Here is a 23,611-nt window from a genome sequence, read left to right as displayed (position 1 = left end):
ATCTCAGGTTGTATCTGAGTAGAAACAAGACTCAAGCAAATAGTGCTTGATGAACTGTGAGCCTAAATAATTTTTTATCACTAGTTCTCAGCACAAACTTGATATAAAAAGGGTACCTACCAAGTTAATAAGTGCTACATAAAAATAAATGAGTGAAAACAAGGTTGGAATCTAAGAAGAAACCTATCATTTCAATAAACAATGTCATTAAAGATAATATTTTATAAATAAATAAGAAATTACATAGAGATCATTTAGATAATAAAGCAAGAAGAAATAAAGCCAGTCATAGTTTTAAAATCAATGAGTTAAAATATAGAACTGGCTACAAAAATGGATGCGGCCTAATAGTCTTTTTAATCCTGTGAGCAGATTAGCAGTAACTTTTATTTATTCTGTTTACTCTGAAAGGCTGAAATCTGAGGAGGTAGACTGAGTAAGGCTAAAGAATCTGTGTGTCACTAAAAAAGAAAAAAAAAATCAAAGACTAAGATGAATCTTGATTGGCCTAAGAGTGTGTATCCTCAGAAATAGGAGACTTTTGATAGAAATGACAATTCTACTACTGCATACCTACCTCAAAGGCTGTAGCTTGTTGTAAAAAATTTTTAATTCAAAGAATACTTCCTATACAATGGAATATTACTCAGCTATTAGAAATGACAAATACCCACCATTTGCTTCAACGTGGATGGAACTGGAGGGTATTATGCTGAGTGAAGTAAGTCAGTCAGAGAAGGACAAACATTATATGTTCTCATTCATTTGGGGAATATAAATAATAGTGAAAGGGAAAATAAGGGAAGGGAGAAGAAATGTGTGGGAAATATCAGAAAGGGAGACAGAACATAAAGACTGCTAACTCTGGGAAACGAACTAGGGGTGGTAGAAGGGGAGGAGGGCGGGGGGTGGGAGTGAATGGGTGACGGGCACTGGGTGTTATTCTGTATGTTAGTAAATTGAACACCAATAAAAAAAAAAAAAAAAAAAAAAAAAAAAAAAAAAAAAAAAAAAAAAAAAAAAAAAAAAAAAACAAAGAATACTTCCAAGTAACTAAAAAAATTATAACTTTATCAGTTTGATAAGTTCTGTGTCAGGACTAATTCATTTGCTATTTATTGTATTAGCTCATTTGCTATTCATTGCTATTTGTACTTTTATCATCATAACTTAGCATTAATTACCACAACATTAAAATAAAATGCCATTGTAATTCTATACTCAGGCCATAAATGTCTCAAAGTGACATCCATGCTTAGAGGTTTATCTACCAAAGAGATGTCCATTTATATGTTAAAGACCTTTCCTATAAATTACTGTTTTGATTATTTTTAGTTCTCTGATTAATATAAATATTGAAGTATTTTATACTTTTTTAAAAATATTGGTTAAAAATTGCCATTCTATCATCAAAAACCAAAATTTCATAATTAATTGAATCTTGCTATTATAAGTAATGAAGAGAAAATAGTTTGCTTTTAGGGAGGAGCATTTTCTTTTTCTTCCTGGAATACATTTAGTTAATTTATAGTTGGTTAAAGAGTAGATTATCTTCTCCAGGGATATTTTCAATATGACTTAGAGGTGCTCTTGAAATTAAATCCTACTATAATTCATCTCCATCTTATGATTACCTATTAAAAGCATGAAATGTAATATATTCACTATTCATCCTAATCCATTTTTTATTTTGGCCTCTATTTTCTTTGCAAACATAATTAGTCTACATATTGTTTAACTTTTGCCTGACTCTAATCTTAGTAATACAGCTTGACTATCAGATACTGGGGTCTATATCACAACAGGCCTTGTTGTTGAGGCTCTCATGTTGTGAGTAATCCCTAGGCTGTTCCATAACCTCTGGACTGGGGAAACCAAAGAGTACCATGTCACTGATGAATAACATTTAGACCAAGGGTCCAGATCCAGGAGAATTTGACTAGCAAACTCTTCATACTGATTTCCACCCACTATCTCAATGTGCTCTATTGTGTAACTAACTATTCACTGCCTCTCATTTTTCTCTTAGTAATTAACAAACCGTGGAGTATAAAAGAATCACTAACTTCCACTGCCAGAAGTTCAGATACATTTGTCTGGTGGATAAGGTCCGTGAGCTGCACATCTAACGATGAGTCCTATAACACCAATGCAGCTGATTAATGCTCATTAAATCAAGAAATATCTGAATACTCTAGAAAATAAAGATATTTTATTGGAATAAGTCTATTTTCTTGAATGAATCCTAACTTGTTAGCTCCTTGTAAGACTAAACTACAGGCTGGTCACATTTTTCAAGTTTCACAACAGGCTAACAGGACGACCTGTGGAAAGACACGGGGTCCCAAATTAAGAACCTGGCCTCTGAACCTGAAGGGAAACATAGAGTTCACAAGAGTTCTTACAAAAGATGTGTCCCTTCTCCATCTACTAAATTACTCGGGCCTATCTAAAACTAGTTTTAAAACCTAGGAATGGACCAAGACTCAAGAAGTGACTCTTGTTTATGACTCTAAACTCTTCCAAGTAATTTTGAGGAAACAAAATATACTTAAAGCCTTTAAGTATCAGTGATATTAATTGACAAATATTACAGCACTTTGTAGAACGTAGTGTGAAGACTTACACCAAGTGCGTGTGAATGCACACGTCAGTCTTGCCACCTCAGTTTTAAGATGTGTTTTCTGCTATGATTTACAGGTACAAGGACCTAAAAACAAGACCTCACCCTTTCACACTATGAAATGGTCCAATTATATCCTGATATCTGTATTAGCAATTGACAATTGCAGAGACATAAAGATATGAGTCTACAGTTCTGTATTGTTAATTGATTTATGTGTGAATATGCTAATACAATCCTGATTTTGTCTTAAGATTTTTAATGAGATTAAACCTAAATACTTGTTGTTTGTGACCTAAAATATTTTGAAATAAGTTTGATAATCTACAACTACTATTCTACTTTTCCTAAAACATAAACAGTATTTGGCTATAGGCTAAATGTGACTCCTTAAAGAAGCTAAAATAAAATTCTTACAATCTGGATAAATTAAATGAGTATAATGAGAAGTAAGAAAAATCAGTTCAGTGGGCACAATAATTCATTTAATTTCTGGGAGAAAGTAAGTTACTGGCAGTTTCTCCTTTTAAGAACTGAATAGATGTGGGCAGCAATTTAAGAGTTCATTAGTATATTCTATAGCATTTTCCCCAAATAAACTACACATTTTAATGCATATGTGTGTGTGGCTATATAGATATATAGTTATATGGATATAATATATAGTCCTATTGATCAGTTTTATCTGCATATGAGGATATATAGCTATATAAATATAATATATAATCAGCTTGATCATTTTATAGCGTTTTATAGACCTTACAATCTGATATGGACAATTAATATTTTTCTTCTTAAAATCTTGAGCCAAATTGGCCCCAAACACCAACCAAAACATAAAGAAAACTCATGCAAATTACGTTGGAAAAATAAATATTACTAGATATTTTTAAAGCAGTGTTAGGAAAAAGGTAATATTTTGATATGTTTTTCTCTCCTTTTTATGAAGAAATTTGACTTCCTAAAGCCCACTAAGCAGAAAGGAGAAATAAAAGAATCAATTACTGCCTAAATGTTCTTTTAAAAAAATATTTAATTTTTCCTTTGTGGAATAATCCTTGAATTCAAAAGAACTAAACAATGAAACTGGTAATATAAAGTATAATAATGCTGTTAGCAGCTGAATTTTTTATTACCTATTTAGTGTTTATTTCCATTTACAAGATTGTATACTTGGATGGCAAAGTAAAGAATACTTGAACCCATGAAATTTCATTTCTTTAATTTTATATTTCTATCTGAAATATGATGTATAACTTTATAAATGTATGAGTTGGAGTTACAGGTTTGGGTCTGTGGCCAACATTCTACTGTACCTCTTAGGATATAAAATAAATCATAATCACTCACAACCTTCATGTATAGAGTGCTAGTCTATATTTATCAGGCTATACATTTTCCTATCCCCACGGATACAATTAATTCATTCTGCACATAATAGCACTGAGTAAATATTTGTTAAATGGAAAAAAGGGGAAAAAGTTTTTATACTTATATAAAGGATATTATGGTTATATAAATTAAACATTCAGAGTAAACACTTCAAGAATATTTAATAGTATATATTTATATCCAATGTTTGGCTGAAGATAATTAGTGATACAAAGTGTTGTCCATGGAATTAGGTGACCAATTTCTCAAAGAGCTGGCATAGGAAAACTTCATTTGGAAAGTTATTTAAAAAGAGAGAGGCTCCCCCCCCACCAAAGAAAAGAGAGAGAGAGGCATAACTTTTAGCAAAGAACAATGAAGAGACACAAATAAGGGCCTTAGGAGCAAGATAACCTGGGGTGATCCATTGCAAACATAATACGATATTGAATTCTTGGTTGCCAAATGAAAAAATTCAAATTGGACAGGAAGGCTTGCCTGGCAGAAGTAAAATTAGGATCTAGAATAAAACAAGAAATAAAAACAGTTGAATAATTGGGGAACACACTGGGTAAAAAGAAGGATTTTATGCCATTTTGAATGATGAACAGAAAAATAGTGAACATCACTTTGGCTTTTATAATTGGATAACCCATGACCTGAATTAAAAAGAATGTTGTAAAATTGGTGTGGTAGGTAAAATGGACTGACACTCAACCTCCATTCCACCTTCCTTCCAATATGTTGTGTTTTCCAGGATCCCTTCCAGCTAGGGTCTATATATGTTCTGGGCTAAAAGAATCGGAGGCACTCACATGACATTTGGATGCAGAAGAGTGAAGCTGTGCTCCCATTACTTCTGCTCTTTTGGTGGCAAGCATGGTCACAGTAGCATTGAACTGTTCTGTGGCAACATTGGCAGAGGTCCCAGTGTCAAATCATCAACTTCATAGATGTTAAGAGGTGAGGTATCAGACATTGATTCTTGGTGCATCTTCTGTAATGTGAATTTATAATGTGGAATTTGATGATGTGTCCTCTTGCAAAAATGTCCTTGTTCTTCTCACAGTTTTGACCTCTACTAGTTTAGAGGCTATAATATCCAAGGAAATGTTTCTATCAGATGGCACACTTGTTTCTAGACCTGGAAAATGAGTCTGCTATTAGCCATTTCTGGGCTCCTTATGACCTTAAAGTAACAGGAGAAAACGAGGTTTCTCTATTGGATAAGAAGATTAATATTAATTTTATAGAGACCTAGAGCTGCTACTAAGATGTGTCAGGGACAGTAGTATGTGAGTATCTAGAACAGAAGGGCTATGTATAGATGTATAGATGCGTCTTTATATTACCACGCCCTTTGAATTACCAGGTGTAAGTTCATGTACAATTCCAGTAATCCAAAACAGACGTCACCAGTAACAGCTCAGGCTCATCAGGAATGAAGGTTTGCCTTAACTCACCCATCATTTAACCTCAAACAGCTGAGGGCAATGGAAGCATGAAATTCAGAAGATGTAAAATAATACTTTAAATAGCAAACATACTCTTGTGACCATTTGGAGAAACAAAAGCTGGAATAGCCTCTTTTTCTTTAGGTAGCTATGTCTATGTAAATATTATTCCTTTCTCCCACTTAGTTTCCCTCATTTTATATTGTAAATTATTCTTTGATAACCTTGTAGGATATATAGATGGGAAGGTTAATGAACTAACAGAGGAAGGAACACCATTTATTTTTTTTTAAGATTTTACTTATTTATTCATGACAGACATGGAGGGGGGGGTGGTCGGGCAGAGACACAGGCAGAGGGAGAAGCAGGCTCCATGCTGGGAGCCCGATGTGGGACTTGATCCCGGAACTCCAGGATCACGCCCTGGACCAAAGCCAGGTGCCAAACCGCTGAGCCACCCAGGGATCCCCAAGGAACATCATTTAAAGAAGGATTCTATGACTATTAGAAGCCTGGGTTTCTTTTCTTGGGGGCAGTATGTTTTTATTTATATGGGGGGAATAGTTGTATTGAATGAAAAATCAGTTGTTGCTGCTACTGTTGTTTGGAAATTTATGTATGGGAAGAGTAACATGAGTGGTCAGTGAACATTGCTGGACAGTGGGAGTTATCCTGTTTTATTGTTCAATATCCACTCACCTTTTTTCTACTTGTGCTTTCCCATGCTACTGAGGTTAAGAAGCTAAATCTACATTTGTAAGACTCTTGCAAACAGGCTCAGAATGTGGTTTAGATTTGGACAGTTAAGCAACATTCATGTCTAAGTAAGGCAGAGTAATGTGGAAGCCACAGGTCTACCATTTCTGCCTTTTTTTTTTCTTTTTGTCATCATACTCATCCAGGCCCTGAATTTTTCTGTAACAACATTTGCAGAAATCCCAGTGACACATAATTAATTTGTGAATATTGAGAAGACTCAGGGCATCAATTTTTGCCAATATATAGGTGTAATGTGACACTGGAGTCAAAGTACATAGTTTTCTAATCTAGAGACTACAGCAGCTACAATAATACATTCCTGAACCATATGGTTGAAAAGACAGTGCTCTAAATTCTTAAGTATAACAAAGGAAGAGATTCACCTGGTGGATTACTTCTATGGTATTAGAGACTTCCCTCCAGGCTTTCCAATAAGTTTGCACAAACTGAATTCTTGTATTAAATCCTTTTCTGCTTAAAATTACCAGAGGTGTTTCAGTTATCTTCAACTTAACCCTGACTCAAACAGATGGTATATTGAGAAAGAAACACAATTAACCAAATTAAGCCATTTGATGTGATGAAAATCCATCCTTTGTAAGCATAATATGAACTAGAAACAATCATGTGTTGGAAGAGATAATTTCTGTACAAAGTATATTGACTGATTTATCAAGAACCCAAATTTAGTTGTAATATTCAATAAGTTCTTGCTTTTTTTCTTACTGTCTTACAGGCATAGCTAGGTAAAATGGCTTTACCCACAGAACTAGTTCATTCCTAACTTTGAACCTGGGCCATCTACTTTATTTGTTAGACCACACATGCATTTTTATTTGAATTTCGTATTAGTTTAAGTCACAGTTGTTTACTTGCCATTTATAAGCTTCATATAAACTATATATTTATCAACAAATTTTGACACCTGAAAGACAATGATGCATCTCCATATTGATTTTTTCATAGTATAGTATAGAGATGAAAAGATATATGTCATATATATGATAAAAATCTAACAATTTAGGAGGAAACGTCCTTATCTGTAAACAGAAAGAAAACTCATAGTTAGATTCAGCTAAGATCAAGCATTGAATCTTTATATATTGGTTTAATTTTTGTTTTAATCTCATCAGAGATCAAAGTTTTCAAGTCAGACTGAGATACTTAAAGAGACAAAAACAGTTATGGGTCATGTACGTTTCTGAAATAGTGACTGATTACAAAGGTCTAATCTGGGAGAAGGTAGGGTTAAGTCACCCATAGTTTACTCAAAAGATCAATGTCTGATCAATCCATGAGCTAATCAAGTGCAATGTAGTGTAGATTTTGTCTAGTTCTCCTGCTTTCACTTATTTCCTTCTCAAGGATGCCAAAAACTTAGAGTTGTAAGATACTCATATACTGTTGAGGTACATAGAATCACAGATATTTGAGCCATTTGGTTGGGAGAGCATATACTAATTTTATTTAGCTTTGCAAACCTGACCTGTAACAGAATTGACTTTCAGATCTAAAGAAGAGTAGAAGTAAACACCCACTTCAGTTGCAGTTCAGGATCTATTTTCCACATATTCTGAAAAATCCATATAACTGGTAATTTTAGCACAGAAACAGTTCTGAACAGCAGAAATTGTGCATTCACTGACATCATAACTGAGGGATATTTTCCATCATTCCCATATAGTATCTAATATGTTGTGTTCTCTATATTTATTTAGAGTTACATATAATGACTGACATTCACTCTTTTATAATTGATCAGACTGACTTATTTTACTGTCTTTGGGGAACACAGGCACATTTGAGAGACAGCAGTTTCTTTTTTATTTAATTATAGGTGCAAATCTGTCCTCTTTGAGCCAGGTAAATCACTTTTAAAAGGTGAAAGTTTTGATACATTATTTATGAGGTTGATTTCCTATTTTGCTATGTATTATTAGAAGCATAACAAGAAAAAATGCCATAATTTCAAAAAAGGGTAAAAATCAATCGTTAGAATATGTCTTGGAAATAAAAGAAGAAAATATTTTTATATGAACAGAAGTCAGATCCATCCCCCCAAAAAAGCCAACTCACAGACAGGAAATAATTAGATGTTGAATAAATGAAAAGTATATTATTAGAAGAGATTTTTACATGATAGGTCTAGGGACTGTTCCTTCACTCAAAGCTTTGTTTCATTTCAGAGGTTTCTGGCAGCTTAAAGTACAGAAGTAAATTTTATGATAAAATTACTTCTAAATATCATAGAGCAAACAGTACTCACTGTGACTTTATGTTTTCTCATCCCTCTGTGTCCACAGACAGCAGGAAATCCTCTTGTTGACTAAGGCTGTATTTGATAATAACCTTTCTCTCCTTGTTATATTACTTGGAGTGCTCATCATTTGAGACATGTAATGTGTTGGGAATCTCCTACAGTCCACTTCAATTGCCAGGCACCATACCTTCCATATTCTCTCTGCAAGCCATTTTTTAAAATCCAACTTTCCAGCTGAGTAGATTGAGGCACACACTATTTCTGAGTATCCCATGAATTTCACATATGGAATTGGCAAGAAAATGTGTGCTGACCTGTCACCCCCTGCATATAGTCCCACAGGATGAAAAAAAAAAACTTTTTCATTTGATATTTTCCCCATTTATCCAGAGTGCCTCCAAACACTTCAGAAAGTTAAATAATATATTTGAAAGAAAAAAAAAAACAAAAAAAATGAAACTAGAAGACAAATTAACTTTCGTAACTCCCAGGGAGATACGTATTTTAAGATGAGATTTTTTTTTAAATTAGGAGTAAATGGAGATGTGCCTTGGAGGTGTGGACATTTAAATTTTGGCACTAAATCTGGTGTAGTTGTCTGAAGAGTTATGTGGCAATTCAGTTTCTGGCTAGCTCATCAAAAGAACAATGTTATTGAAAGAGACTTATCTAGACTCTTTGGAAACAGGTTACAAAGTATAACTTTGAGATAAATCCTATAGTCAAGATATTACTGATATATGGCATCTTTAAATTATCAACACACAACTATCTGTTCATACACCTGTGGGGAAAAAAAGGTAATTATGATTCGCTACTGAGCCCTTACATGTTTGTGTGTTTACGTGCAACTGAGTATTAAAAAAATTATGCACATATTTACACACACACATAGACACAAACACCTAAATATGCATACATTTGGCCACACTTAAATATTTGTTCACCCGTATATACACATATGGACACAGTACACACGCATATACACAGACTTGTCCTCTCTCAGAAGAATATATGTTAAGGTATTGGCCCATAGCCCTAGGCTTGTGTCTTTTTTTTTTTTTTTTTTTGGCTTGTGTCTTTATATGAAACCTTTATTCCTCCTTTTCACCCTCCCTAGATATTTCCTATCACTAAGATCAAGGGTCAGCAAACCTCAGCCCATGGGACAAATCCAGTCTGCCACCTGTTTTTGTGTTGCCTGAGAGCTCAGAATGGTGCATACATGGGGCAGCCTGGGTGGCTCAGTGGTTTAGCACCACCTTCAGCCCAAGGTGTGATCCTGGAGACCCGGGATCGAGTCCCACATCGGGTTCCCTGCATGGAGCCTGTTTCTCCCTCTGCCTGTGTCTCTACCTCTCTCTGTGTCTCTCATGAATAAATTAGTAAAATCTTTAAAAAAAAAAAAAAAGAATGGTACATACATTTTGAGAAAAATCAAAAGAAGGATAAGACTTCATGATGTGTGAAAAGTGTATAAAATTCATATTTCATAATCATAAATAAAGTTTTATTGTTGGAACACAGCCATACAAATTTACCTCATATTTTCTAAGGTTGTGGGCTACAGTAGCAGAGTTGAGTAGTTGCTACAGAGACAACATGTGGCTCTCCCTTTGTTTCACACTACTGCTCAAAGTACTACCAATCACAGTAATATAGTTATAAATTCTCAATGTTTTAAGTGCCACACATATCTCTATCCCATAACCTGTAATATTTTTATTACCAGTGCATACACATTATGTTAAAACAGAAAAAGAAGGGAAAAGTGGACTTCTGATAATTTTGAGACACAGTAGAATGTAGATTGTTATTGAATTAGATCAATACATAAAAAATTTAAAAAGCATCAACATCATACTGGAAGCCCAGCAAGAATAAATTGCAAGATACAGTCACAATAGCTTATTTTTACTTTTATTTCCCTTGCCTCAGGAGCATATCTAGAAAATTGTTGCTATGGACAATGTCAGAGAAAATTACTGCCTGTGCTTTCTTCTAGGATTTTTATGGCAACAAGTCTCACATGTAGGTCTTTAATCCATTTTGAGTTTATTTGTGTGTATAGAGTAAGAAAGTGATCCAGTTTCACTCTTTTGCATGTACCTGTTTTCCAAACACCATCTTTGAAGACTGTCTTCTTCCCTCTATATCAAAGTAAAAAGCTTCTGCACAGCAAAAGAAACCATCAACAAAACTAAAAGACAGCCTACTGAATGGGAGGAGATATTTGCAAATGACATAACCAATAGAGTTAGTATCTAAAATATATAAAGAACTTCTACAATTCAATACCCCAAAAATAGAATATAAAAATTAGTGAAAGGGAGTAAAGGGAAAGGAGAGATAATGAGTGAAAATAAGAGTGAGGGTGACAAAACATGAGAGACACCGAACTCTGGGAAACGAACTAGGTGGTAGAAGGGGAAGTGGGTGGGGGGTGGGGGTGACTGGGTGACAGGCACTGAGGGGGCACTTGGCGGGATGAGCACTGGGTGTTATGCTATATGTTGGCAAATTGAACTCCAATAAAAAAATAAATTAAAAAAAAATTAAAAAAATTAAAATTAAAAAAATAAAAAGGGCACTTGTGATGAGCACTGGGTGTTGTATGTTTAAGTGATGAATCACTGAATTTTACTTCTGAAACCAATATTGCACTGCATGTCAACTAATTAAAATTTAAATAAAAAATAAAGATACCACAAAACCCCAGAAATAAATAATCAAATTAAAAAATGGGTAGAAGATATAAGCAGACATTTCTCTAATGCATACAGATGGCCAACAGACACATCAAAAGATGCTCATCACTCATCAGGGAAATGCAGATCAAAACCACAATGTATTGTCACCTCATACCTGTCAGAATGAAAACACACACACACACACACACACACACACACACATGCACACACACAAGAAAGAAGTGTTGGCGAGGATGTAAAGAAAAAGGAATCCTTGTGGACTGTTGGGAATGCATACTGGTCAGCCACTGTGGAAGACAGTGTGGAGTTTACTCAGAGAATTAAAAATAGAACTGCCCTACCATCCAGCAAACACAGTAAATATCCAGTAATGGATATTTACTCAATGAATATGAAAACACTAATTCAAAGGGATACATGCACCCCTATGCTTATTGCAACATTATCTGCAATAGCCAAATTATGGAAGCAGCGCATTGATAGATGGATGGATAAAGAAGATGTGATCTATATATACAATAGAATATTATTCAGCCGTAAAAAAGAATGAAATCTTGCCATTTGCAGCAGCAGCCACCCACTGTGGATTACAGGTAAATCAAACTGCTTTCTATACTTCCCATGATACCAGTCAGAAATTAAAATAAGATGCAAGGTGTCCATTTTCACAAAATGTTTTAGTGTTATATTTTAGGAACTCAAACTATAATTTCAGTAGCATTTTCAGACCTTACTACAAGTGCCAAAGAAATTTCTGTATTTCAAAATCCATTTAACTATGCAATTGAGGAGCTTCCACCTAATTTTGTTTTGGAAGTGACTAATCTGCACAACAGCAATGACATGACATGGTTAATGGTTGATGGCAAAAGAATAATAGAATCTATAAAAGCCTTCCAAGTGAAAAAATATGTTTAAGGTCATAACCCATGGCCTGCTACCAGTATTTATCAATACCGATCTGTGTGAAAAAAAATTTTTTTAGAGCTGAAATGTGTAAAAATATCCTTGTAGATCAGCGTTACCCGATAAATATTTGCAGTTGATTTTGGTGATGGAAAATATTAACTGAAACAAAATTAAGCAAAATGCTTAATAGAATAGAATTTCTATTTTCCTTGTTAGTAGACCTGAATTACAAAATGTACTCAATTAATATATTTTTAATTTCTCAATTAAAAATGTGGAAGTTTCTCTGTTGTTTATAAATACCTATGTAATAGCTTTGATTTTGTCTCTTGGCCCACAAAGCCAAGATATTTTACTATCTGGCCTTTTACGTGGAAAGCTGGTCAATCTGTGCCCTAGAGTATTTAACGCCTTTGCCCTCCCAACTAGAGCTGCTGCTACTCTCCAGGAACCAGAAAAGACTCTAATTTTTCTCTATGGATGAGAGTTAAGTGAATATGGAATGAGGGTTTCTTTTCTCCATGCCATATATTGTAATATCAAAGTTGAAATTTGGAATGTAATTTCCCATAAAATCACTGGGGTTAGTTTGTATGAAATAGGTGAATTACTACCTATAGTTCCAGTCCATTAAACAGTAAATGTACTTTGGTGGACCTGAGTAAGTACCTAAACAGCATTTTAAGTAGATTTCTCAAGAAAATGAATACTGCATGCTTTAAAAATGACTAGTAACCACACTTTTAAACAGAGCTCTACTGCAATTCAAAAGCTACCTATATTTTTTATGAGTCCTTGAAATAAGACAGCATCACTGATAGTTTACACTATTTTCTAATTCCAGGGCAGTCATCTAACTTCCCTAGCTTTTAGCCTCAAAAAGCACCTTTTTCAAAATTATATTAGTAACTGGATTCTCAGATCAGCAAACAACCTTGTTAGATATAAATCAGTTAATGTTGATAAAATACACTGAGAATTATGAGCATGATATTATGTCATTTCTATCATTATCTCCAAGGAGAATAGAACTGCTGGGATTGAATAATGCCACTCTTCACTGGTAGCCAGATTGACTCTCAGGCAGGAAACCACCTCATTCCCTTAAGGTGGATAATTACACACTGAAAGCCACATGAGTCTCATTAATGAGGAGGCCAAGCTAATAAACAGATCCCACAACATTCTTATTAGCCTAATACAACTGCGCTTGGGGTAAAAATAATTCCACATTGAGTAAACCTGATAATCAGGAGTCTTAAGTTAAGCAAAGTGTCAGGTTGAGTGTAGGGAAGAAAAATGTAAAAACAAAGACAGAAAAAAAGCAAACATATAATAAAAATCCCTCATCTTTCCATCTACATATCTAATTATTTTATAGATTTTTCTTATGTCTTGCAGATAGAGGTCAGCATCCATCTTTAAAATTTATGTCCCGTATTATAACAGTTTGTTCATTTGACAGTTTTCTTACTAGGTTCTAGGCAAGTTGTTAAAAAATAAAACTACATCCACAATATCCAATACCGGAAACAGGTCACAAATATCTTATGGAAACAAATGGGTGGTATTTCAATTCTTACATTAAAAACTTTTACAATTAAGAATTATTTAAGGTAAATAAATATGATATTATTTGTGATCCACAACAACTCTCTTAGATAATAAAGAATTATCTTCTCCATTTTACACTTATGAAAATTGGTACTCAAGTTAAATGACTTGTGACTGGCTGTACAGTAAATGCAAGTCTTCTGATTCAAGGTCTAAAACTTTTTACAATATGTCAAATCTACCTTATTCGTTTTGATAATACTGATTTCCGATAGCCTGCTGCCTTTTCAACCTCAACGCTTGAATAACAACTTTATCAAATTTTCCTCAAATAGCAGTTTCCTTGCATGTACCTAGAGTATCTCTGGATTCCTCTTCATTCACCTTCTTCTCAAATCACAGGTAGCAAATGTTACTGCTTTCATTATGTCCTACATTCAGTACCTTCTTCTCTCTCCCTTTGAAGCATTGCTCCTCCACATTTTTACTTACAACTTTACTACCATTTTTTTCTACCACTCAACCTACCCAGTCTGTGGACTAACCGTATTTCCTTCTGACAGTCATCACCATGTTATAGTGAAAAAACATTGGCCCGGGAATAAAATACTTGATCTTCATAATTTAGAAGTTTATTCTTTTGACAGATCTCCAGGTCCTTGAGATTTAGAAAAGTAGATTGCTGAATGACTGTAGACTGCTGTAGAGCTGTCACATGAATTTTAGATAATGACATTACATAGGAAAGAGTACTAAAAAAAAAGTCTAACATTCAGTTAAGCGTACACTATGTGCCAGCATTGTGTTAATCACTTTGTGAATGCTATCACCCATAGCCCTTAGCCCCTTTAAGGCAAATATTCTCACTCTCTGTTTATAGAGGTGGCCCCAAAGTACTGTGATTAGTAACATGAATTTCATATCGAGACTATAGGGATGTGAACTCTATTTCCATTACCTTCTAGCTTTTGTCCATGAAAATTCTGATTTTAATCCTTTTGGACATTTGCCAAATATCCTCTGAAAGAGGAGAGGGGCATGTGTATATATATGCGTTTTATATGTACATGTGCAAACCTATATGAATGTATATGTGTTTGTGTGTGTAGAAATGTATGTTTGTGTTTTCGTGTGTGTACTTGTGAGTGGGTGTATATGTTTTATGTGCATGCATTTGTGTTTATGCATGGTTGAGTGAGTGCTCAGGAACAAATGTCACCCTTCTCCCACAAAGCATATGTACAGATGGTGAGTTGTGTGCTGATAATTTGGAGATGCCAATGCATTAGCTATATCTTGGCTTCTGAATCTAGTTCAAAGTACGTCATATAAATTCACCATAAATTGAAATGGATGTGGAAAAAGTGGAGCTACCAGCTTTTCATGTTTCTGCCTCTACACTTTGTTTCCATGTATACCATGATATTTAGCTGTTTATAGAGGCTTTGTTACTTTATTATTTCATTTCTGTATTTTTTGCTTGATTTTCTTGAGTTCAGGTATATAATGATTTTATTCACAGAACATTTTTTCTATTTTTAATTTTCCTATATTTGTATCTTAATTATTGTCCTTTTTGGATAGTCATGGCTTAGTATGTTCTGGTATATTATTAAGTAAGAGTTGGTAAAGAGTATATTCTTATCTTATTCCTGTTTTTTAAAGAGAATAACCATGTTTCTCCATTAAGTATAATGTTAGCAGGCAGCCCGGGTGGCTCAGTAGTTTAGCGCCACCTTCGGCCCAGGTCATGGTCCTGGAGACCCGGGATCGAGTCCCACATCGGGCTCCCTGCATGGAGCCTGCTTCTCCCTCTGCCTGTGTCTCTGCCGCCCCCCCCCTGCCCTCCCCCCTGTGTGTGTCTCTCATGAATAAATAAATGAAATTTTTAAAAAATGTTAGCTCTCAGTTTTAAATCTGTACTCTTTGTCATGCTAAGAAAGAAATGCTCCAAACATAATTTTTTGGTATTTTAATCAAGAATAGATGTAGAATTTTGTCATTTTTTCTCATCATCTTTTGAGATAATTGATTTTTTTTTACTATCTTTCCTACTAATGTAATGAATTATAATAATAATCTCTCCTGTGTTATACCAGAATTTCTTGTCTGTGCTAAATCCCATTCAGTCATAATGAAAATATATATTGGATTATTTTTATCCTGAAGTGAGTTGAAATATTATTTATAATTTCAATTTCCCTATTTACTAATGAAGTTACCTGCTACTTTCTTTAGTTTCAATCTTCTTATGTGATTTAATGTGTTTATTCCTTTTTTTTTTTTTTTTCTTGCTGTTTTTTTTTTTTTTTTTTTTTTTTTTTTTTTTATTGGTGTTCAATTTACTAACATACAGAATAACACCCAGTGCCCGTCACCCATTCACTCCCACCCCCCGCCCTCCTCCCCTTCTACCACCCCTAGTTCGTTTCCCAGAGTTAGCAGTCTTTATGTTCTGTCTCCCTTTCTGATATTTCCCACACATTTCTTTATTCCTAATGTGACAAAGAGAAGTTTACATTCTTTTCTGTGTATTTGAATCATTTTCTGTATTAATAAACAATATTCTTAACAAAGGGATCTTTTTCTTTAGAAAATCGATAACTCAGATTATTCTCCAATAAATCTGAGTTAGGACTAGAGCAGAAAAATCTACCATATAACTCAAATGTGGTCCTAAGGATTACCTTCTTCAAAATCATTTGAGAAAGTTCCTAAAAATTTCCACCTCAGACTTATTCACAGGGTCACTTTATGACTTTTATGAGCCATACGTTTTTCCCCCGTGGGCCGCCTTCTCTTATATTTTTGTTAGTATAAAGACAAATATATTCATATTATGCATTTAAAATTTTACTTTGACCTAAAGGCTCATATTTTTCTTATGATTTTTAAAAATATTAAAATATTTTCATACCTCCCTAAAAGTGTGTAGGCCCTAGGCCCTGTGTTTACTGTGGCTAATAGTTATATTGGCCCTGCATATTGAGTAGGAACTCTTCAGGTATAGAGGCCAGAGATGTGCATTTGAACAGCTTCTGTGGTTCATGTGCCCAGTGTTCTTGTGGCTAAGAGAGCTAGGTTCACTGAGGACTAATTCAACCTTTGCCACTAACTGATAACTTATAGCATCATAGAGCTAGTCACTTAATCTCTTCAGGTTTTAAGGGTCTGTAATATCTCTAAATTCCTCTTACTACAAATTTTTATCAGGAGGTGCTTTACTGAGAACTAATAACCTTCTCATCTTCTATGTATTCTTTCATTTAACAGCTAGATAAATGGATATATCAAATATATCCAGTAATATACGAAGTACTAGACGCATCAGTTACTAAATGAGGTAAATTTGGCCCCCAATCAAATGTGGTCCCCAACCTCGTTGGCCTTATAGTATAGTGCAAAAATAGACAGTAAGAAAATATAATTGTGAGGTTGTTAAAATAAGAAAGTATGGGATAATAAGGAGACTTAATCTAGTCTGGGAAGCCAATGTCTACTTGGGATGAATGGGAATCTGCACATCAGGAATGGTGTTGATGAAAAAAAAAAAAAAAAAGGAATGGTGTTGATGGTTACAAATGGGGAAAATATTATTCTCGAATATATTTAGATAAGGGGCATGATGCATTAAAAAAAAATGTTTAAAAAGAGCAAGATGGAGCAGCCCGGTGGCTCAGCGGTTTAGCGCCGCCTTCAGCACAGGGCGTGATCCTGGAGACCCGGGATCAAGTCCCACATCAGACTCCCTGCATGGAGCCTGCTTCTCCCTCTGCCTGTGTCTCTGCTTCTCTCTCTCTCTCTCTCTCTCTCATGAATAAATAAATAAATAAAGTATTAAAAAAATAAAAAGAGCAAGATGGCAGGAACAGAAAGGGAAAGGGGAAAGATAGCAATTCATGTAGATGAAGTTAATTTTCCGTTGTTTATTTCATTCTACAGAACTAATTTTTTCTTTTCTTTTCTTTTCTTTTCTTTTCTTTTTTTTGCTATGTAAAGTATACAATTTACGATGTTTTTCAGAATGCCACCTCTATATGGGGGTTGCAATTATTCTCTTAATTTTTCTAAGATAATAGTTATGATCATAGTTAGGATCATTTGCTTTCCTGTTCAGATGATGTTATAGAAGCCACCTTTGGAAGTGACTTCTGGAAGTACTTCTACAGAGTACGGAATCTTCATCTTCATCTTCTTGGCACAATAGGATTTGTAGTTAGGCAAACCTGAGATTTGTTTTTTTTAACTTCCCGGTTGTTAAGGTTAATTTTGTGGAGTAGGTTTTCTTTGTTTTGGGATTTTAAGTATTTGTTGTATTGTTGGGATGGTACAGCAAACTTTAAGAGGAGAAATCTGCATTGTCAAACATCTGCCATTTTTTTTGCAAGACCATTTCTTATTGCTTTTAGAATATATACAGTTTACATACTAAATATGTAATATTTTATGTTCACATCAGCAGTAGTAAGAAAATGGCTGATTACATTAATCTCTTATTCCTACATCCCCTTAGATATTCAATTTAATGATTGCCAATGAAATTGTTCATTGAAGTTTTTAATGTATAATTTTAAATTGCATTTTAACCAAATTTAAAAAATAAATACAATGAATTCAATTTATTTAGCGCTTTATTAAAAAAATTTTAAAGACAAGTTTCACCAACCCAAAAATCTCCTATAAGTTGAACAGAGAAGCTAAGTCAAATATCTATATTCAATTTGTGATTGAGTTTTTACCACTGATAGATGTTTTCTTACAGATATCATGTTGTTAAATTGTTGGCAAGATCTTCACCTTGTTTTATCTTTTTAAGTTATCCTAAAAGTGGGATCCCTGGGTGGTGCAGCGGTTTGGCGCGGGCCTTTGGCCCAGGGCGCGATCCTGGAGACCCGGGATCGAATCCCACGTCGGGCTCCCGGTGCATGGAGCCTGCTTCTCCCTCTGCCTATATGTCTGCCTCTGTCTCTCTCTCTCTGTGATTATCATAAATAAGTAAAAATTTTAAATTTTTTTTTAATTTTTATTTATTTATGATAGTCACAGAGACAGAGAGAGAGAGAGAGAGAGAGAGAGGCAGAGACACAGGCAGAGGGAGAAGCAGGCTCCATGCACCGGGAGCCCGACGTGGGATTCGATCCCGGGTCTCCAGGATCGCGCCCTGGGCCAAAGGCCCGCGCCAAACCGCTGCACCACCCAGGGATCCCCAAATAAGTAAAAATTTTAAAAAAAAGATATCTTAAAAATATGCTGCCGCTTTTATCCTCTATTATCTCATGAAACACAGCCTTTGCTTCTGAAGCCATCTCCAAAGATAAAGAATAGGTTGATTTATCATTTGCACAAATAAGGAAGATAATCCATGTACAGCGAGTTTATTTAGCTAGTAAAACCCTATTAAACTATACTAAAATTTTAACTGTAGTTCAAGGATCTCAACATCTAGTATAATGTTGATTTTTAAAAATAATCTGCCCTCTATTTAATAAAGTATAATCACTTCTCTCATTCTAACAAGATTTTGCTAAATCAGGTCAATCATATATTCTCAGTGTTATATGAACAATGTAAATTCCTTGTATGATCTCATTGTAAATGGTAAGTACAAAGTTTAAAACAAAAAACTCAAAAAATCAAGTATGTGATGAGTGGATCTCTAGAATGTGTTAGACCATGAGCTTTTTTTCCTTTTTTTTTTTTTTTTTTTTTTTTAGGTTTTTATTTAAATTCTAGTTAGTTACCATATAGTGTAATATTGGTTTCAGGGGTAGAATTTAGTGACTTGTCACTTACATATAACACCCAGTTGAGCTTTTATTCTAAAAACTTAAACATACCTTAAGTTTGATGTTTGGCCTCAAAATATGTTGCTATGAAAACTCAAAATTAACTTACTTGGATTCTCAAAGCTTTAAGTTTTGAAGATGCCATGACATCTACCTCCTGAGCCTTTTGAGATGATTCTTCTCAGAAGATTCAATTATATCTTTAGATTTTTTGTGTTGAAATAAATTTGAAGTCAAAATTAAGTTTAAATGACTAAACTCCATAGCCAATAACTGATGGAATCATAACCAATATCTGGTCTTTTTTGGGGGGGAGCCAAATTTGGGATTATTTTTCACAATCATAAACCAAGAAACAAAAACTATGAATCTCATTTTAAACTGAGGTATAATTGGGTTGGCTCTTCAATTAAATGTTTTATTGGGAGGAAATGAAATGGCTACCAGGAGTCATTTATGTATCTTTGAGCTAAACTCTTTTAAACAGGTTTAATAAAGACCAGAAATTTATGCACATGGCTCCAAGTTTAGTACTATTTCAGCAAATGTGTGTATCATGGAACAACAGTCATTCAGGATCTTAGGAAATAACAGACATATTATTTCTTTTTCTAAGCAAGGAGAAATCAATGTAAATTATTAAAATATAAAACATTACTTTGATATTTATATATTGTCTTTTATTGGTACTTCTTTATTTTATATAAAGATTTTGAAAGAGCACAAGCAGGGGAGCAGCAACAGGAGAGGGAGAAGCAAACTTCCCGCTGAGCAGGGAGCCTGATATGGGGCTCAATGTGGGGCTCAACCCCAGGACCCTGAGATTATGACCTGAGCCAAAGGCAGATGCCACCCAGGAGCTCCTTGGCACTTCTTTAAATGAGGAGTGTGATGGTAGTGATTATAAAGCAAGTACAATAATGCCCACTGAAAATTTTGTTCTGCCCTGTGGGATTTGAGGGTGTTTGAAAGAAATGAAAGCAAATCTATATTATAATGCTGTATAACCATAGGTAGGAACTCAGCAGAATAATCTTTAACCACTTGCTGCAGTATGTAAGACTACATATATAGGAGATGAGTATAGACTATGTGATTTGAATCTAAAATGCTTACCTACCTCTTATAAAAAAATTTTAAGACCTTTTTTTGTTAAAGTAGAAATTACATAAATTAATAATAATCAGAGCCATTATGACTTAAGCTATAGACTTGTAGTCTCCTTTTCTGTTTTTTCACAGGAAATATATATAAGTTGTCAAAATTACTCTTTTAAAAATGTGGGGGTTTTTCTATTTATTTATATCAGTTTTGCCATATTCTGATCCTATAGTCCATTTCCCATTGCTATTAATGTAAATGCTTTTGTGGCCAAATCTCTTTTTGTTAAAAAATAAATTCCTTTTGTACTCCCATAATACCCTGAGCAACATTTATTTAGCATTTAATTGTACCTTGTTATTTTATTTTTCCTTCCCTTCCCCTATGTTCATCTATTCTGTTTCTTAAAACAGAGATGGAAGTAAAGCATAAGACACTCTTAACTATGGTTTGCAGGAGGGAAGTAGGTGGGGAATAGGCTAAATGGGAGATGGGCATCAAGGACACTTGTTATGCACACTGGGGATTATATGTAAGTGATGAATCACTAAATGCTACTCCTGAAAGCCATACTACACTATATGTTACCTAACTTGATTATAAATTTTTTAAAAAAGGAACTTAGGAAAAAATAATTGTACCTTGGTATTACTCTTTCTCTTGGCCATTTTTTCTTACAAACTGTGAGCTTATTGAAGGAGAGTCAGAACCTAAAATACTATCTACTATTAACAATGATTGCAGTAAATATTTCTTGAATTAGTGAATTAATCAAATATTTTATTAATGTCCCTCTTGATTATAACAAACAGTTGACACAGCAAGTGACCAGAATGTATTGGACACATAGCTTATCTGATCCTCACAGTACTATGAGATAGGTACCATTTCCACAAATGTACAAATAAGAAAAGTTGAAACACAAGGGGTTAAGAACCATTCTCAAGGCCAAACATCTAATAAGTGTCAGAGCCAAGAAATGAATCCATACAGTCTTACTTGTACTTAATCACTACCCTGAGCTATTATTTTAGGATACCTATCTCACATAGGCCTTTTCTTCACAGACAAGGCAAAATGGTTAAGCAGAGGTGATTCTGAATATTTCATTAAAACTCTTTCATCCTGGGGTAAGGAAATATTCAAGCATCCTTGACAGGTCACTTTATTTATGTACCATACTGGAGCCCTATTAATGTCTACAAAATAGCAGTGGCTACACTGTCCTTAAATGTTACAAAGAGTGATGGTTGGAGAGAGAAATGGGCCCTAAGAACATTTAAAAAGTTAGGAAATATAAAACTTGATCAAAACACCTAAGAATAATACCACTATGTTGTCAATTTATCATTTCACTATTGTGTATTTATCACAGTACCCAAAAGAATACAGTCAGTTTTGGAATGGCAGGCTGGCCCAGTGATTGAGCATCTGCCTTTGGCTTGGGCCTGATCCGGAATCCCAGATAGGAACTCCCCATGGGGGAGCCTGCTTCTCCCTCTGCCTCTCTCTGTGTGTCTCTCCTGAATAAATAAAATCTTAAAAAAAAGAAAAAAGAAAAAGAATACAATCAGTTTTTATAAGCTTTAAGTACTTCACTTCTAAAGGTTATTAGGAAAATAAAAGTTTTTTGTTATAATGTCAATGTAAAAGTAATCTAACTTCCTAGAAATTATCTCATTGGAAAAGTAAAGAATGGTTTGTTTTTGTCACAGCCAAGATACAATGAATTTTATTTTAATTTTTCTATCAATGACATAAACGACTCCAGGAATTATTATAAATAAAGTCTGTTGTAATTACAGTGCTCCAACTCACTGATAAATACAAGAATAAGTTGATAAAAATCACTTCTGCTTTGTGACTTATCTGTTTCAGATTGAAACTCTTTCATTATTTGTTCTGAATGTACACCAGATTATTTGGCATCTTCTCCTACATGAACTACACAAATTTGGAAGGTCTTTTTGCAGAACATGCCACAATTAATAAAGCATCTCTAGACACTTTCTTTGGAGACATGTATGTATTTGTCAGCATGAGACCTTGATATTCATGACTTGAGGATTTATTACTACATCAATTTCAACCAGAAATACGAGTATCTTTTCATTTCCTAAGAATTCTTGATTATTACTTTGTTTCGAGCCTATAATAAACTTTATGATTATTGTTCTCTAAGTGACATTTTCCTGTTATCTTTCTGATACTATAGCTGATGCTGGCTACTCCATATTCCTTAAGCATTTATTGATTTAAAGATAATCATTCACCAAAACTCTTTAAATGTTTAAATTAAACTTTACAATATTGTACTCACCTTAAAAACGAATAGTATCTCCATCCGTAAGGTGTCCTACTGGATAGAATACAGATGTAGCCTATCCCTTTGCAAGACTCAGTTGGTGGTAACCAATTAGTTAAGAATGTTTTGGAGGATTTTTCTTCCACTTGAAAAATTTAATAACACAGTGAGCTAACTGCGTGTTTATATATGGGATTTTTAAATGGAAAGGGTAATAGGTATGGATGTATTTTGACAGCATTTTTAATAATAAGCAGGAGAATAATAAAGGCATAAGCAAATTTGCAGGAATATGTAGAAAGTTGTTCACTGAGTAAGAAAGAGGAGAGATAAAACAAGTTGTTTTTCTAACCTAAATGGTAAGTTCATGTGTAGCAAACTGAATATTTATATATCCTGTATATTTGTATTAAATGTTCTTTTAGAAGATGAAAAAGTACTATTCCAGAAGCTTTGGAGGGATAAAACTTGGGTATGAAAACTCCTTTTCTAGACTCTAGGAATCACTGCTCCAGAGGCTGAGTTCTGAACACAAATAGCTAAAATACTAGTAGACTTCAGCAAGTAAAACTAATACCCTCTCTCACTTAAACTTTGAAATTTGACTATTGTGCATAGGTCACAAACAAGAAGAATGTAAGAAAACACCGAGCGTTCAGAGGAAGAGAATATCTGACCCTGCTCAAAGAATATTCAAGTAGGAGGCCCATGGGGTGACCCTTGAAGAGCCATGAATACTTCACAGAGAGAAGATGATGCAGGAACAAATAGAAAATGA

At 34.2% G+C, this 23,611-nt stretch overlaps 1 long non-coding RNA gene across 1 annotated transcript in view; it reads right to left on the bottom strand.

Moving 5' to 3' along the window:
• Nucleotides 1–4,200: 4,200 nt before the first annotated feature.
• LOC102153911 overlaps nt 4,201–23,611 on the bottom strand; it is a 29,770-nt gene continuing 10,359 nt past the window's right edge. The window contains exons 2-3 of the long non-coding RNA XR_005363090.1: nt 4,810–5,138; nt 4,201–4,514 (exon numbers count right to left, since the gene is read on the bottom strand). This is a non-coding gene — a long non-coding RNA (uncharacterized LOC102153911). The remainder of the gene's footprint in view (nt 4,515–4,809; nt 5,139–23,611) is intronic.

This window comes from Canis lupus, chromosome 8 (assembly GCF_011100685.1).
Source record: "Canis lupus familiaris isolate Mischka breed German Shepherd chromosome 8, alternate assembly UU_Cfam_GSD_1.0, whole genome shotgun sequence".
Lineage (NCBI taxonomy): Eukaryota > Metazoa > Chordata > Mammalia > Carnivora > Canidae > Canis > Canis lupus.
This window is presented reverse-complemented; position numbering and strand designations above follow the sequence as displayed.